Source organism: Silene latifolia, chromosome 5 (genome assembly GCF_048544455.1).
Source record: "Silene latifolia isolate original U9 population chromosome 5, ASM4854445v1, whole genome shotgun sequence".
In the NCBI taxonomy this organism is placed as follows: Eukaryota; Viridiplantae; Streptophyta; class Magnoliopsida; order Caryophyllales; family Caryophyllaceae; genus Silene; species Silene latifolia.
The window spans coordinates 36,732,287-36,741,531 of NC_133530.1; the positions used below are offsets into that span (position 1 = coordinate 36,732,287).

Here is a 9,245-nt window from a genome sequence, read left to right on the forward strand (position 1 = left end):
CATGTAATAATTCTAATTAACAAAAGGCCTCAAACTATAGCCTACGTAGTGTACTTCTAGTTCCGCAATTGAGCTCCTATCAGACATGGGCCCTTGTAAAAAAAACTCACTAAACAGGCCTCAGGCTGGCCCTGCCTGAAGTTGTGGTGCTACAACTGAAAGCAGTATCATGATTAGGGTATTTGTTAGTTTGTATTCTACTAGTTCTTCTCGAGACGTCATTTTACTTAATAGAATTGACAAATTTTAATGGTGTAAGAATGAGTTTACATCCTGGTGAAAAATCAAAAATGTTTGTAAAGATTTGATTTAATTAATAAAAGTTTTCCTTTAGGGAAAAAAAACAAAAAAATAAATAAATAATAATCTTGGGGAGGAATCATTGGGCTATCTCAAGACAAGAGAAGGAATGGTTGCAAAATATAATTTGTATACTATGTGATTGCAAGAACTAGTGATGAAACATTTGGCTTTGTAATATTTTTTTTTTTTTTTTTGTTGATCAGGAGTATTCTCTATCGACAGTTGGGACAATCTTCTTTAGGGTAATGAAGGCAATTTAGTGGGTTGACCCCTCCTAAGTTAGGCTTTTTCATTCGCAAGAGTCAGAAATTGAACCCTTAACCACTTGTTTAAGAGATGAGAGCACCCACAATAGAGAGGAGGTTACCTTCCTCTTATTTTTTCATTCACCCTCCATTTTTATGACACCTCAATATCTTTTTCATTTACCTTAGTTTTCATTTTATTATCCTCTTCCTTTATCTCCTCTAGTTTTTTTACCACAATAGAGAGGATCCCCAATTTTTAATCTTACTTTAAATAATCTCATACTTTATAAATAAATAAATTATTAGACACGTAGCAAATAATGGTTGATTAGTGGGCACTAGGGCCAATGTTTACTTTCCCCTAAAAGTAGAGGAAGTAACCATCTTCCCCTTTCTAAGAGTGTAACACCCCCAACTATCCGGCCAAGATAATTGGAGCGTTACCATCTCGGTTTCCCGAGGTAGTGAAATCGGAGATACAATACAAGAACAATTTTATAAATAGAATGTTTAATGGTTTACAACAAATAAATGAATAATGAAAGATTACAAGTCATGACTCCTAAACTAATCTAATCGAACATGTCTGACTCGGAAATCAACAAGCCTCGTCCATTCTCTCCCGCATGCTATCAAAGCTAACCTGTAAACAACTGCTCCCCATGTGATCGGAAATATCATATGGATCGACACAGGCCACCCCGGAAATATGTGACATTTACACGGACACAACAAACGTCAGTTTCAATAATAACAATGAATATGACTATACATATACAAATATGCAATATGACCAAGACATGGAAGTAATACCGTCCTCTAATCACCACACCGGTACCGGGACACGCCCAGGCGTACCAAACAACCACTAGTGCCAGGAACACGTCCACGACACTACTCTCACAAGGTACTCCGATCACGTCGGTGGTACCGGGCCCAAGAGTAACTCGGGTCCCCTGCCAGACGTCGTGTCTCGCCCACACGAGTCCCTCCAGACTCAAGCCATTAATGTGAACATCCCCTTTGGAGTGGGAAGCTCCAAAGGGCGACCTAAGCGGAAGACGATCTCCCAATCGCCTTCCGTCTCCTCAACAACCACCATTTCATCACCACTCTACCCAATACACAATGTGAACAATAAGAGTATGTCGACCACATTTAATATGTACCAATATCGACTCATCAAGTCACATTGACGATCCATGTACCATAATGCATGACAATTACCATAATCACCCTCTTAATGATACCATTAGTGACTAATCATGTTATGATACAACTAAACTAATCATGTGAGATTAATTACTCAATTAACTCTAATCATGCAACAACCATATTATTGAAAATCGAGTAGGATTAACCTACCTTTTTGCATCTTCATAAGCTATACCGAATCCAAATGATTCCGTCTCATAAACATCGTCTCATCCTAACAAATCACATAATAATTATCATAATACATCCTAAACTATAATACGATATAAAACCTCTTAATAGCATTCATTAATTTTTCTTATTACTAACCCTAATTACTAATTAATTAACTAATAACCTTAACCCTCAAGATTAAGGTTAATTAAAGGATAAGAGGGAGGATAGAGTATCACTTACAAAGGATGGATCGGAACTAGAGAGAAAGCTTCACCATTAATCCAAGCTTAGACATGGTGGAGGATGGTTAGGAGGGTTTTTAGAGAGAAAGGGGAAAGTTTAGAGTGATAGGAAGTAGGTGGGAGAAGTGGGGTTGGGTTTGGATAAGAAGGAAATCCCGAAATAAAGGTTCACGGCATCTTGAACAAGTGTCACTCGGCCGAGTGACGGGTTCACTCGACCGAGTGCATTCCACTCGGTCGAGTGGCTCACTTACTCGACCGAGTGGCACCTCATTCGGTCCACTGACACTCTACTCGGTCCACGGCAATTTCACTTGGTCTGGTTTGGGTCTTACTTGGTCTAGGTTATGATCGTTCCCTCACTTCCGAGTAGTCATGGGTCCCCTTACGTGACCCGAGGTCCTTTGTGGGTTCCTAGAATAACCGGGTATTACAAAGAGGACATGTAACATATGCCTCACAATAGAGACGATGTCCTCTTAGAAGAGAGATAGGGTTAAGAGGATGCTCAATCCTCTCTATCAGTAGGTACTGAGAGCTTTACCACTCACACCACCCAACTTTGGTATTTGGCTTTGTAATATGGTATATTGATATTACACTTATCTTTTATCAAGAATAAAAAAAAAATCATAAGGTTTGAAGATTTTACTAAACGATTTTTTTGTTTATAGTAAATATTTTAAGAGTAATTTTCACTCTCTCGTATTAATTATTTGGTTACAGTTAAATATGAATACTTTCGCTTTTTTTTATTGGATTTAGCCCTGTAGATTCACTTTACTCCTCAACCAAAGTGGAAATGGAGCTCATTCAACAAATAGAGGGGGTAGGAATAAAGAGAGTAGAATCCGTAATAAACCTTCATAGAGTATATAAGAGGATGTTTTGATGACGAGAAAAAAAAAAAAAAAAACTTTTCCTTAAAAGAGGGAAAATGCATGCGGTGTTCTTGAAGTTTGACATCTTGCCCGAAATACTCAAGTTTTTGATCCGGAAAATTTTAAGAGACCATAACTCGTTTTTACGTGCTTAGAAAGTGACGATTTTTTTTTTCAAATTGATCATCTTTTCGAGAACTACGACTTGAAAAAAAATTGTCGAGTTTGGAATTCGTAACCAAGAGATATGGTCATTCAAAGTTTGTTCGGTCAAAAAAACTTTGACATACAAAAACTCCTAGACACGGAATCCAAATACGACAAATTTTTTTTTCAAATCGTAATTCTCGGAAAGATGATCGATATGAAAAAAAATATCATTCAACTAGAACACGAAGAAGTTATTTCTTAAAATTTTAGGATCAAAAATTTAATTATTATGGGTAAATTGTCAAACCTCATAAACACCCTTGCATTTTCCGGAAAAGGAGAAAAATTCTTTGTCCACCATGACAGTTGACCCCATTAAGTGTGACATATCTTTGTTGCTCATTCAGTGTATTGACAACGCAGTGCATTCTGTTCTAGTCATTTAGACGATTAGACCCACCACGCACAGACGCACCTATTGTCCTATTGAGTCTACCGACTTATACCTTGCAATTCTGTTCCCACTTCTCCACTATTTTACGAGTACAATTTTACATTCATTGCGAGTTTGCTACTCAAACGCACCTATACATTAAATTTTGAAGAATAACTATTGCACAAATTCTCATGCGACGGTCTTATTTGTAATCAGTAAAAAAGTAATCACTTTTCGATTAATAGTGATCACTTTTGGTTGAATAGTGATAACTTTTTACACAAATTCTCATTTGTGATGGAGTACCCGTCGCAAGCTTGCGATGGGTCAAATACATCCCATATTAAAACCGGGTCTACTAAACAAGGTGCCGACAATAGGCTGCATGCATTTATGAGTGGGTTGTACAATTGGTATTTTTTAATCTCTAATTGTACTTGGCCCATATATTTAATTCCAATTATTTGCAATAAACATGCAAGCATTTAATGCCCTCCTTTCCTTTCACATGAGCTTCTGTTTCATTGCTGCTCTTCTTTTCCTTTCATCCTTGCATGAGTCACAAAATCCCAACTTGTTTCCTCTCTATTTTCCACAATCATATATTCATCTTACAAATTGTTCTCAATTTACAGTATTAATATCTAAAAAATTGTGCGGAAAAAAAGATGGCCGACGGATGCATACTTGATGGTGCCCTAATCGATGTAGCCCTAATCGATGGAGTCCTAAGTGACGGTACAATGAAGGACGAAGATGACGATGATGTCATAATTCATCAAGGGTTGACGGATAAGATTAAAGGTATGTAGAATTAGGATGTTTATGTTGTTGAGAACTTATAGCTTATTATCATTATTATTATTATTAGGGCAAATCCAATAATAAAATTTACAATTTTTAAACACTGTTATGTTGAATGTTGTTAAAAAAAACAATATTTTGCTCTCTTCTCATGGAATATGAAGTGTGATGATTGTTTCCTTGAATATTGGTGTATAGGTCTTTCATTGTAGCATACATGTTTGAATATGAGTTTTCGTGTGTAAATGTGTATATCTTTTGTGTGAATGTCACCTTGTCAACTATTTGAGTCAGAAATTATCAAAAGGCAGATATTGTCGTATAGCATATAAATATCTTTACTTTATAGAGTATTAATTAACTAAAGGCACATGTTCTTGTATAAAGTAGTTAATGTCTACACTTTTACTGCTAATGTCAGCCTGTCAACACTGCAGTTCAACGTATCATTAAAAAACATATGTTGTTGTATATCAATTAATGTCTCTATTGTTAGTGCTTATGTGACCTGTTAAATATTGTACAACATATTATCTCAAGGCACTTGTATATCCACTTAGTATTTACACTTTCCGTTCTAATGTCACCCTGTCAACTAGATTATTTCAGTTCATGTAAATGCACATGTTATTGTATTTCTCACAAAGGTCTATACTTTTAGGACAAATGTCACCTTGTCAACTTATTATTGGATTTTCTTGTATATCTACATAGTGTTTACACTTTCCATTCTAATGTCACCCTGTCAACTAGATTATTTCAGTTGTATATGTACATGTTGTTGTATTTCTCACAAAGGTCTATACTTTTAGGACAAATGTCACCCTGTCAACTATAGCAAGTAAGATAATGTAAAATGCACATGTTGTTTTATATCTTATTAATGTCCATACTTTTTGTTCTAATGTGACCCTGTTAACTTCTGCAGGTACTGATTGTTCGAAGTCACTATTGGGAACGACAACAGAAAAATGGGAAGAGATCTACGAGATGTATCGGAAACACTCATAGGCTGTTGGTTTCAGCATTAGGAAAGCAACTTCTCGCAGAGCAAACGGACCTGGCACACCCGAAGTCGAGAGATACTTTCTATGCTCATGTGAAGGAAAACATGGGAATGGTAGTAGGCTAGTTCAGAATGGTTTACCCCATGTTGCTACTAACCATCTGAGGAATGCTGCAATCACTCGATGTGAATGCAAAGCTGGCCTAAGGTCGCAAGTAAACGAGGATGGGCAGTGGGAAGCACCGCAACATATCACAGAACACAACCATGCTTTAACCCCCACGCAGTTGCAGCAGCATCACCGATCGGAAAGGAGAATAAGCGATGCGGAGGCGGAGACTATAAAGGCTATGACAGAAGCATTTGTCGCCCTCTGTTCAATACAAGGTGCGCCGCAACGGAGATGATGTATTTGTTGGACTCATGAAGAGGGATCATATTAATTTTGTACATAGGTTGAAGATCAAAGCGATTGAGGGCGGTGATGCAGCCACACTTATTAATCTTTTGACTAGAAGACAATCTGAGGATCCGGGTTCTTCTTCCGTGTGCAATTCAATGACGAAGGGAGACTATGTCACCTTTTCTGGTGTGACTCGATGATGAGGGAGGACTATCGATTGTATCATGATGTACTGATCTTTGACACAACGTACCACACCAATAGGTACAATCTTATATTCGGTGCGTTTGTTGGTATAAATAACCACTGGTCCAATGTGATGTTTGGGTGTGATTTTCTATCGGACGAGAAAGAAGAATCATTTCAATGGTTGTTCAACGTGTTTAATGAAGCTATGGGTGACGATCTTCGTCCTGTCTCCATTTTCACTGACCAAGACAAAGCAATGACAAATGCTGTTGAAGCGGTATTTTCTGTTTACAATTGTTAAATTTTGCACATGATCAGTTAATTGTTTAATATGTGACCACTCAAGCTATGTTATGTTAGTAATCATACTAATGTGTTACAATATCTCAACAAATGGTGTCATATTATATTCATGAACTTATTAACTTAACGTCTAGTATGTCACTAATATATCACTATATGTTATCATTTTTTACTGACGTTATTAGTTTTTTCAAATGTCAACAATAATCCAATATATGATGACATATAATACTGATAAATGCTTTGAGTAAAATTTCTAATATGTCACCATATGAAGGACTTATGTATACATTAAATTCAATTCTGGAGTTGTAAACATCTAACCTCGATATGCTAACATTGTCTTCATTCCGAAAGCGGTATACCCTAAAAAGGACATAGGCTATGCCAATGGCATATCCAACAAAATGCCATCTCTCACTTTGGATCTTTAAAGCATGATAGGCCATTCCAGAATATGTTCAACAAATGCCTAAATGGTTGCTTTAATGAAACTAAATTTGAAGCGATCCGCGAACAATTATGATGAGAATATGGCCTCAACAACCACCCATGGTTCAATAGATTGTCTGACTTATGAACAAAATGGTGCACCGCAATCAATAATCTGCATTTTTCAGCGGGTATTCTTTCTTCCCAAATGAGCGAGAGTACAAACCATGCAATGGGTTTCCAAGCTTCAAAAACAACTTCAGTTACCGAATTCTTTGGTATATTTGAAACGACTGTCCGAAGATGGAGAGGAGAGGAGGAGCGCAAAGAATCAACTGTATTAGAGCGACCCCAACCTCCGTGTTCCCCCTAGTGAACCTCTTGCAACATACGTCACAGATTTACACTCTGCATCTGTTTCGTGTGTTTGAGAAAGAGTTTGGACTTGCCATGGGTACCCGGGCAGCTATTGTCCAATCTGAAGACTCTACTTTATTGTATAGGGTGCACACCGGTGGCCATGAGGGATCATCCCATCATATGACTTATGATTGTGTGAACTATCTAACTGACTGCACTTGTAGGAAGTATCAAGTGATGGGCATGATATGCAGTCATATCATATGCGTCCTCCACATGCACTCTGTTCAGGAAATCCCGACCGCTTACATTCTAAGGCGGTGGACTAAATTTGCAAAGACTGAGGTGTGGAACCGTTTACTCCCAGCAGACATGCGCCGAAGTGCCGCAAACGAGGTCATCAATTGGCGACGTTCAATGCTTACAAATGTCAACAATCTGATAACAAAGAGCCAAAACGTTGTGGAAGCAAGGGCAATTGTTGAGAACTTCGTATTACGGCCAACATCAAGTAATCTCTCAACTACAAAAGCTTGTAATGGATGCGGACCAGAACACTCAAACAAGCGAATGGCGTGCAATTCTAGATCCTGTCCGATGTACGACGAAAGGTAGGAGCCAAAGGAAGAAACGGTCTCTCGGTAAGTAGAAGAAAGCGAAGAAATCCAATAACAACGGACCGATGAATGACGATTCCTACACGCCAATTCCGAGGTTCCAGTGAACGTTTTAGATATGGTAACATTTTGACCTTTTGCAAGTGACATCGCACCACCGCTGCTGCAACAAATGTGCGCGCTTAGAAAACCACATCACTTTTTGCTAAGCTGAAGACATGTGCTCAACTACTTATCATTTGGCTTAATAATTATGTGGTCTCTTATTTGTCATTTTGAAATTATGTTTAAGAATTATGGACATGTATTTTAATGAATCGTTAAATATAGGTCATTACGTGACCATCATTGCAGAATTTGTGAGCACCTTTTAAGTGGTAATATAATGTCTATATATGTGAACATGTATGGCATTATATCCAAAGTTGAATTTGATTTGCCATTATATCCAAAGTTGATTTGCCATTGTATCACAGAACACAACCATCAATCTAAGTACTGTCTTCTTTCTTCTCCAAAATGTCACCCTATATAAATTGATAACATAATAGAAAAATATGTTCATAGAATATGTATTCTAATGTGTTAAATGTATTTCTTATGACATTCAACTTTCATTGCATAATATAGGTCATTATGTGACCATCATTAAATAATTTGTTAGCATCTTTTATGTGGTAACATAATGGCTAAAATGTGAGCATGTATTGCAGTTTTTATCCAATGTTGACCTATAGAAACTGACAACATAATAGAGGAATTTGTAAACAATTGACAATCTAGTTTGTTCATGTATTTCTTATGACATTAAACTTTCAACAGTTATGTTGCCATTGCTGATCAATATGTGACCTTATATCTAATGAGGTCATTCTTGTTAAATATGTTATCATATCTAGTTTGTCAACGTAATACCACGCTTTGTAAACATAATAGGACAACACACATTTATGCCAACATAAACTTCACATAACATGTCTTAACATGTTCTACAAACAAGGCCAAAGAAGACGGGCCATAAACCAACAAACCAACATGTCCAAAATAAAAGCTAGTCACCACATTTACAAACCAACAAACCGTACCACCAAACATGTCCAAAATACGGGCCATAAACAAAATCCAAAATGAGGCCATACATGATCTCCAAAATAAACCAAGCCCAAGCACATAACATCACTACTTATTCTGGCCAGTTGTCTTCTTCCCCCTGCTGCGAGTGGTAGTCTGGGTCACCATCTGACTTGGAATGCCAATGTCATCTAGGCCAAGGGAGAAGGACGGTGGATGCACCATTTCCACATCAATCAGGGCATCCAACTTTTCTCCAAGAGCATTCCAGGCTGCAACAAACTCCGGATTGGCCAACGCCTGCGTAAAGGACCCCTGTGATTGCGAGCCTGAAGCTCCACTTGTCAACTCACTGGACTGAAGCTCCACACCACCCTCATCTTGGGCTGCTAACTCCCGCATCAGGCTTTTGTGCATAACATTAACCAC

General features: G+C 37.6%; 1 long non-coding RNA gene across 1 annotated transcript; it reads right to left on the minus strand.

Annotated features, from left to right (window-relative positions):
* Positions 1-1,110: 1,110 nt before the first annotated feature.
* LOC141656063 (uncharacterized) lies at positions 1,111-2,289 on the minus strand. Its single transcript, XR_012548316.1, has 3 exons — positions 2,163-2,289; positions 1,917-1,980; positions 1,111-1,204 (listed from the first exon to the last, which is right to left on the minus strand). It is a non-coding gene; the product is annotated as an uncharacterized LOC141656063 (long non-coding RNA).
* Between the last annotated feature and the right edge of the window lie 6,956 nt (positions 2,290-9,245).